An 8,104-nucleotide genomic window follows, 5' to 3' on the forward strand; every position below is an offset into this window, starting at 1 on the left:
CACGATTAAAATATTTTTCGTCCGATGTCTCACTACTCTTACTATCCGAACTTGACATCCGTTGACCTATTGCACTTGCTCTCACAAAACATTAGTCCATTTTTATTTCTCGCAAATGGAGATCTCAAATCCTTAGCATTGCCCTCAACTCTTAAATACTCGGGTATAAGAATTCGAAATAAAATAATTCACAACTCGAACCGATCGGTCCCAAGAGTAAATCACCACATTCGAGATTCTTACCCAACATACATATCTAATTTTCTTCAAGTATCAAGATAAAGGGTTTATACCTATCACGTTCATGATTCACAGCTTATGCTATAGAAAAGTACCTAAACCTTTACTCATTCACATAATAAGGACTATAACACCACTTGGTCCAAACTCACCCCGCGCAGAAACCATGCGAAACGGCTCTGATACCACCTGTGACGGCCCCACATCTCCCAAGGGCAAACCCAAGGGTACCCGCGGAACGCCTGCCCAACTCTCGGCAGGACTCGATACAAGTCAAATTTAAATTTAAAGGTACACAACCAATAAAAATTCAAATTAAGGAAAAAAATATGTCCTTTAAATAAACTTCCAAATCTTACATCACAAGTTATCAAAATTACCTCAATCTTCAAGTTTAAATATAACCCAAAAGAATATGTACTACAGTCATCTGCCATAATACAACTTAAAATCTCCAAGAGAAAACAATTTAGTACTATTCGTGAGCACTCTCGGCCTTGAACCCTGTTAAGAAAAATAAAAATGTGGAATGAGTCAAACAGCCCAGTGAGGTTCTAAGATACTCTAATAGTTCTAATAAATCAAGTAATTTGAGCATAGCACATGTGTGGTTCAAGATTGCACATTGGCACATTAACATGAAACAGTTATCATTCTACAGAAACAAACATATTTTGAAGGACACGATGTTTCAGTGGAACCATTTCAGTCAACTTCACCTTATAACTTCAGATCTCATCGGTATGTCTGGCCATCACCTTATCCCTCCAGTAGTAATACTCGAGTATATCGAAACGGTGGCCCATAGTTCCAACCTACCCGACCGAACCCAGTCCTGGCTCGACCAGGTTAGTAACCAAGAGCAAGATCCAGTTCAACTTAGAACTTACAACATGCGCAAATAATCAAGTAAATCGGTAAACGGTAAGTAATCAAATAAATCGGTAAACCTTAAGTAGTTCAAATAAATCGGTAAACGGTAAGTAGTTCACGGTTCACGATAGAAATTTGTTATTTTAGTAGGTCGAGTGAGATAAAGTACACACTCGCCTTAAAACGGTGGAAAAGTTCATAGGAGCAATTATCGGTAGCACTTAACAGTTAAACACATAATGACCATGGAATAAACATGTCGTAAAACTATTCAAATCATGTACTCCTATATGGAACACTCACCAATTCAAAATAGAGTATAAATGCTCAAACAAACTTTTAGGCGTCCGCTTCGAGATCCTCTTGAAAGTCCCTTTGAGTGCCTGAACAAATAATAATTGGTTATAACACACTATTATTTATAAACCCCTCGTTAACAAGAAAGGTTGTACACTTATACAATACTAAGAATATATCATGAAAGAGAGTCTTAATTACTTGTAAATCGAGACTCAAAAGTGGGGTTTGATAACACAAGAGAAAACTGATTTTTTCCATGAAGTCAAGTTTAAAACAGTCATTCAATATCGAAGGGTAGTGAAGAGTTTCTAAAAACTCATTTCCCTTCAAGTTCTAAAATTTCAGTTTTAAGGAATAATCTTTGAAAAACAGATCTTGCACTCAATAGGTCCAAAATTGAAAAACTTGGTACCGTTGGAAACAAGTTCCAAAGTACTAAAAGTTATTAGAAGACATTTTCCAAGATTCAAAACAGAGGATATTTAAAATTCAGCTCAAAGTGGCTGATTCGAACCTATAGGCAGTTTCAGTCTTAATTTTCGGCAAATTTTGGAAATTCGAAAAAATTCACAGAACGTGAAATAGCTCATAAAATTTGTAACTCAACTAGAATTCCAATCAAGGTTTAAAACACAACAAGCGAAACAAAAATCGGAGTTTCAAGCGTCAAGATATAGCAGATCGAAATTGACCAAAAATTGAAAATTGTTTGCACATTTTCTAGATTTGGGACATCATTTGTATATTGAAATGGTTTCAGATTGACACCAAAATTGGTAAATTCAACTTCCATATGAGTACTACTCCTATATCAAATTTCATTTGAAAATTCACAACTACCAAAGTTCAAGGAATTTCCAAGACAAATCTGTCTTCTTGTTTCCTTTTCCCCTTTTCAAACATTTGGTCCAACGAAATCAGCTCCAATTTGGTTCATTTGTGACATTAAGGTCCAGGAAACATCTAATATACATTTAGTAGGTGATCGACACCAACATTTTCAAAACAACATGTCCCAAGTCAAGCTAGGCCATTCAGCTAGCAAAATTAGGGTTTTCCAGCTTTGGTACAGTTTGGGAATTGGGCTATATCTCACTCAATACAACTTGAAATTGAGAATGGTCAGTGGCGTTGGAAACAAGATTCAAAAGGATACATTTCATCAGAAGAAATTGTTTGGAAAATCAGTTCATAAATAGATCGAATTCAAGCGACACGTCTAGGGCTGCAAACGAGTCGAGCTGAGTCGAGTTTTATGCTAATCGAGTCGAGTCTCGACTAAATTTTACCGAACTCGAACTCGAGTTCGACGAGCCGGCAATTTTCGGCTCGAGCTCGAAAAAAATAAAAAATAATTATTTATTTTAAAAAAATAAATAAAATAATATTTTTTTCTTAATAAATAATAAAATATTAAGAATATATACGTAATTTTACTATGAAAATAAAAAATAAAAAAATATATATAATATACGTAATTTTATTATTAAATAAAAATAAAAAAAAAAATATATATATATATATATATATATATATATATATATATATATATATATATATATATATACTCAAGCTCGCGAGCCGGCTCGTGAGCTAACGAGCTTAATATTCTGAGCTCGAGCTCGACTCGAGCTTGACTCGAGCCGCTCACAAGCGATTCGATTCGTTTGCAGCCCTAGACACGCCTTAACTTATTACTGCTACTCGAACAGAGCAGCAGAACAGAACAGGGAAATTTGGCAAACTACTATGGTTCACTCAATTCGAATTAGGAGATGCATTTTACACCGTTAAAAAAATACGGATGTCTAGTTTCGAATGCTGCTGATGGCACTCAATTTTGACCTCCGTACAGAGAGATATATTCGTTCAAATGTTCTCTGTCCAGATCATCTGAACACACTTTTCCAGATTTTCAAAATTTCGAAATTTCCACTTTTACTCAATCAAATTAAATGATTCTTAGTAGAAACTTTCTACACATTATATACAACATATCTAAATCAATTTCAAAGTCATTTGAGCAACAAAAATTCGAGTTAAAGCCACAGCAAAACAGAACAGATTTTCGATCAGCTTTCCTAGGAAATTTCCTTCAACTTTTCTTTCATTTTCTATCCATAATCTCTTTAAATAACATGTAAACAACATCAAACAATCATTATATCATCATCTCAGCCCATATATCCAATGTGGGAATTCATAGAGCCCACTCCAACCATTTAAATCCAAATAACAACAACCATAATGAGGCTACAAGCTTCATAGCAACAATTAAACCCACTAAAGCCAAGATTAAATGGTTGGATGATTACCTCCCACTCCTTGAGATAAATCAGAAATTTTACACCTCTAAAGTCCAAGAAAAACCATTAGATGATGCTTTTCCCTTAGCTTAAGTTGCTTTCCAAGTGAAGTGGAAGTTGGTTGCAAAGTTGGAGGTGATTTGGAGCAAGAATAGAGTAGATGATGAAGAGCTTTCTTTCCTTTCTTTTCTCTAGTTCCAGCCGGCACTAAGGAGAGAGATGAGAGAGGTTTGTGTGCTGAAACTTGGACTGGAAGAATGAAATAGTAGGTATAGGTGTTGGGCCAAAAAGTCAACTCTTAATAGTTGTTGCGCGCGCGGATTTCGTCTCCGATTTTTCTCGCGTTTGTTTCACTTGTGCACTAAACCTCCAATGTAATTTTTTTAATACTATAATTATTCGCCCTTAGTAGTCTAGTATTAGTTTTGTAAATCTCCACTTAGCCGTTTTGGCTCGATTTACGTGAACTTCCAATTCGTGCGTGTTAAAGCGAAATTGAAAAGAAATTCTTATAATGATAATATAATTAACTACTACTAAGGTAAATAATTATAAAAATAACTATTTTAGAGGTAAAAACACGAGTCCCCACATATATTAATTCTCTAAATCTCCAATTGGTTTGTACCGGCGCGACTTTCAGGAAACTTTCAACGCGTGCGCGGTATAAGCTTATACTTATATCTAATCTCTCAATTAACTTTTCTTAGTCTATTCTTAATCATCCTTAGTTATCCAAGACTAGTATACTCTCGGATCGAATTTACCTGAAAAAAATGTTTATTCGCTATTTCTGACTAAACGAGCCGTAGAAAAATTAAATTTACTAACGAAACGTTTTAAAAACATAATTGGGACATTATTCCATGAAAATAAGTTTAAAATGGTTGAAATGAATTATTCAGAGAAAACAGGGGGGTAAATAATTAATTAAGTCTGTAAAATAAAATAAAAATAAGAAAAATTGTGGGTCCTCACATAAAATGAACCACAGCTCAAATTCTATATCATTAGAAAGTCCTCTGAGTCTAGTCTCAAACGCAATTGACGGCACTCAAATTCGATTTTTCTACACTAAGTTATGATCATTTTACTAAAACTGCCCAAAGTTGACTGTCATCTGAAGTTCCAAGCTTTAACTTGTTTGAAAATACCAAATATACAACATATAATATATCCAACATAAAATGAAGCAATTAGAAAAACCTATTTCTGGTGCGTACTTGTTTCAGCCAAGCATTTCACCAAAAATTTCACAAACTTTGTCATCAACTACCACAATAAAGCAGTTATCAGTTAAGCAGAATTTCCAGCAAGAAAATTGAAACTTTTCTTTACCAAAACTCACTCTTTTCTGCCCAAACTCAACTTACATCCTTAAAGCTTAAAAAGGCATGGAAGAAGGAAGGATTTACAACCCTTTTTACCTCTTTTTCCTCAAGAAATTGAAGCTGGAAATTGAAGAATCAAGGTTGGCAGTTCTCCACTCTTTTCTTCTCTCTCTCAGCTGCAACAAAAAGGATAGAGCAAAGTTTCTCCAATCTTTCTCAATCTCTTTCCCTTTGGTTGTGAAATTGGTCATGGATGAAATCCCTTAAGTTCCCCTCAAGTTTCCCCCTCAGTTTCAAGACTTAGAAAAGGAACAAAACTTCTCACTCACCACTCAATTTCTCGGCTGGAACAAGCTTGGAATGTTGGAGCTTTTCTCTTTTTGATTTGTTGGGAAAAGATAGAAGGAGGTAAGGGCTACTTTTTTATGCTTCTCAAGTTTCTCAATTACATAGCTCAAGAAGGAGATTTTTTTTTTTTTCAAGCTTTCTCCACTCTTTCTCGGCTCTCCTCAAGGGAAACAAGGGGAGCAAGAAAACAAGGAAAGGAAGGCTGGATTTGGACTCTCTTGGTTGCAAAAAGGGAAAAGGAACAAAAGCTCTCAAACTCTCTCTCTCTCTCTCTACTCTCGGCTGCAAGACAAGGAAGAAGTGGCAAGGATTTCAAGCTTTCTCTCTCTCTCTCACTCTCGGCAGCAAGGAGGAAGAAGGAACAAGAATCTCTCAAGCTCTTGGCTGCAAACAAGAAAAGAAGGAAAAAGGAGGAATTGTGGTGAAATAAAACTTGGGTGCTTGTTGGGTCAAGAATTGGGTAGATGATTGACAAGTGGCGGCTTATCATTGGACAAATAACTCTTGTTTACTCACTTAGCCCCTTGTTTACCCAATTATCCCTCTTTGCACGCAAAAAAAAAAATCTTTTCACCAAAATATCTTTGCATAAAAATATCTTTTCCCACAACAAGGCCCTTTGCACACAAAATTTATTTTACACACCCCATAAAAAAATCAACATGCAATAAATTGAAAAAACATAACAAGGAACGAAATCATTGAATGCAAAGAATATAACATGAAAAGAAATAAGAAAATAACCTTCAAATTTTTGGGTCCTCACATGCCGTCAACACAAATAAATGGTTTAAAGTATTGAAATGACTCGATCACCGGACCAAATGTCCAAAACACGTAATAAAAGATTGTGCATCTAGCAATGCTTTGCCAATGGTACTCCCACTCGACAACTATTTTTGGATTGGCTTTTACCAACTTCTGCATGTATAGAGGTAGCGCGGTTATAAAAGTTGGTCAATCACTATACACAATAGCAACCGCACGTCGCTTAGTATACTATACTTTTTTGTACGAAACATTTGTATCAAAAGGCTTAATAGTCGTCTGTATTTTCTTGATGGCATAAAATGGGTTATTCTCAACGTGGTGTATTATGTGCTCTGTTATGAGTTCCGAACTCAACTATCGATGATCATTGGTATTCAAAACTCGCACATATGTGTGCTCCTTCACAAATGTATGTATGTATCTCAAAGCGGCTCTGAGCTGCCAATTATATAGTAGAGAGGCAATGTGGGACTTGCAGCGAACATACCAGGTGGTTGGTTTATTTTCCTGCACTATGTACTCCCTGTTGTACTTGATCGACTAAAGCTTGATGGCTCGTTGAACGTCGTTCTTTGTTTCAAAGACCATTCCCAATCTAAGCTCCTTTGTTTGCTCATCCCACACATTATGCTTCTCCAAAACTGCCTTGTTAAAGAAGTTGAAATTCAGTAAGACTTTGACTCCTTTATGGTCGTGCAGATAGGGTGGTATATGACACAAGGTTGATGGACTAGCACCTGACTGCAAAAACAAATTGCCGGCTTCTTCATCGGTTTGATCCTACTTGTGATAACTATTGTATTAGTCATCGCTATCAGATACTAGTTTTGTGTCTTGATCAACATGAACGTCCTCACTTTCCGATATGTTCGATAGGAAGGACATCGAGAAAATTTTCATTTGAGGAAATTCATCAAAAGAACTATTATTACAGAACATGCATTTACTTCTACCATCATCGCCGTTTCGATTTATACACCCTTCCCTACGACTTGGTTTATCATGCAACATTCGTTCGTACTCCGATTGTACTACTATTTTTTTATTTTCACGTATAGGAGTAGGAAGCATGATGTTTGACTTAGTTTCAAAACCAAATTGGACTAATGATGTTTGTTTGACATCATGATCATTGTGGATATGATGGGTTTGTGGCTCCACTTCCACATATATCTCACATGCCGTGTGAGATGACATCGATTGATATAACGTGTCAATATCATTTTTGCACAAACAAATGTATTTTGATAAACAGAATTCCTAAACCATAGATTCAACTTAAAAACATTTCGATATAGTTGCATGTATGTGTACGCTTTATCCACCAACTCATCATAACTTATTCGATATTTCACTAATATGAATTTTTTGCAACTCGGAGGGTCATATGCAAGTGATCCTCCAGTCTCAACTATTTTGCCTCCCTAATAAAATTGAATCACCAATGCAATGTCTATCGACATTTTTTCTTAATCTTACGAAAATTTTTATGTCAACTTATATTTTTCGACAATTTCTCGTAATTACTAATATTAACTCAACAAACATCTTCATTAGTAATAACATCACTAATAAAATAATCAACAATTACAAATAAATAAGTAAAGATAAAGTTATCAAACAAATAGTATTATTCAAACTGTATGATTAATGGTTCTTCTTTAATATTAATCAAATAATTATTACTTGTAACCACCAATTCCTTCTTATAATTTACTACTCCCTCCGTCCCATATATTTAGTCATGTTAGGGGATATGTGCTTTTTATGCATTATATTCTGCCAAAATTTTTTTTCTTTTGTTCTACTTTTGCCCTTAATCATATGCTGGTCAAAATGAAAAGTAGAAAGTAATCCTATCATATTTGTCTTTATGCATCATTAATGAAGGGCATAAGGAAAATTTCAGAGTATAAAATAGTTAAAATGTCAAAC

The 8,104-nt window shown here is 35.0% G+C and overlaps 1 long non-coding RNA gene across 1 annotated transcript; it reads right to left on the reverse strand.

Moving 5' to 3' along the window:
* Positions 1 to 555: 555 nt before the first annotated feature.
* LOC140014051 (uncharacterized) lies at positions 556 to 7,698 on the reverse strand. Its single transcript, XR_011820928.1, has 3 exons — positions 5,147 to 7,698; positions 1,417 to 1,496; positions 556 to 744 (listed from the first exon to the last, which is right to left on the reverse strand). It is a non-coding gene; the product is annotated as an uncharacterized lncRNA (long non-coding RNA).
* Positions 7,699 to 8,104: the final 406 nt, after the last annotated feature.

Source organism: Coffea arabica, chromosome 9c (genome assembly GCF_036785885.1).
Source record: "Coffea arabica cultivar ET-39 chromosome 9c, Coffea Arabica ET-39 HiFi, whole genome shotgun sequence".
Taxonomy (NCBI): Eukaryota; Viridiplantae; Streptophyta; class Magnoliopsida; order Gentianales; family Rubiaceae; genus Coffea; species Coffea arabica.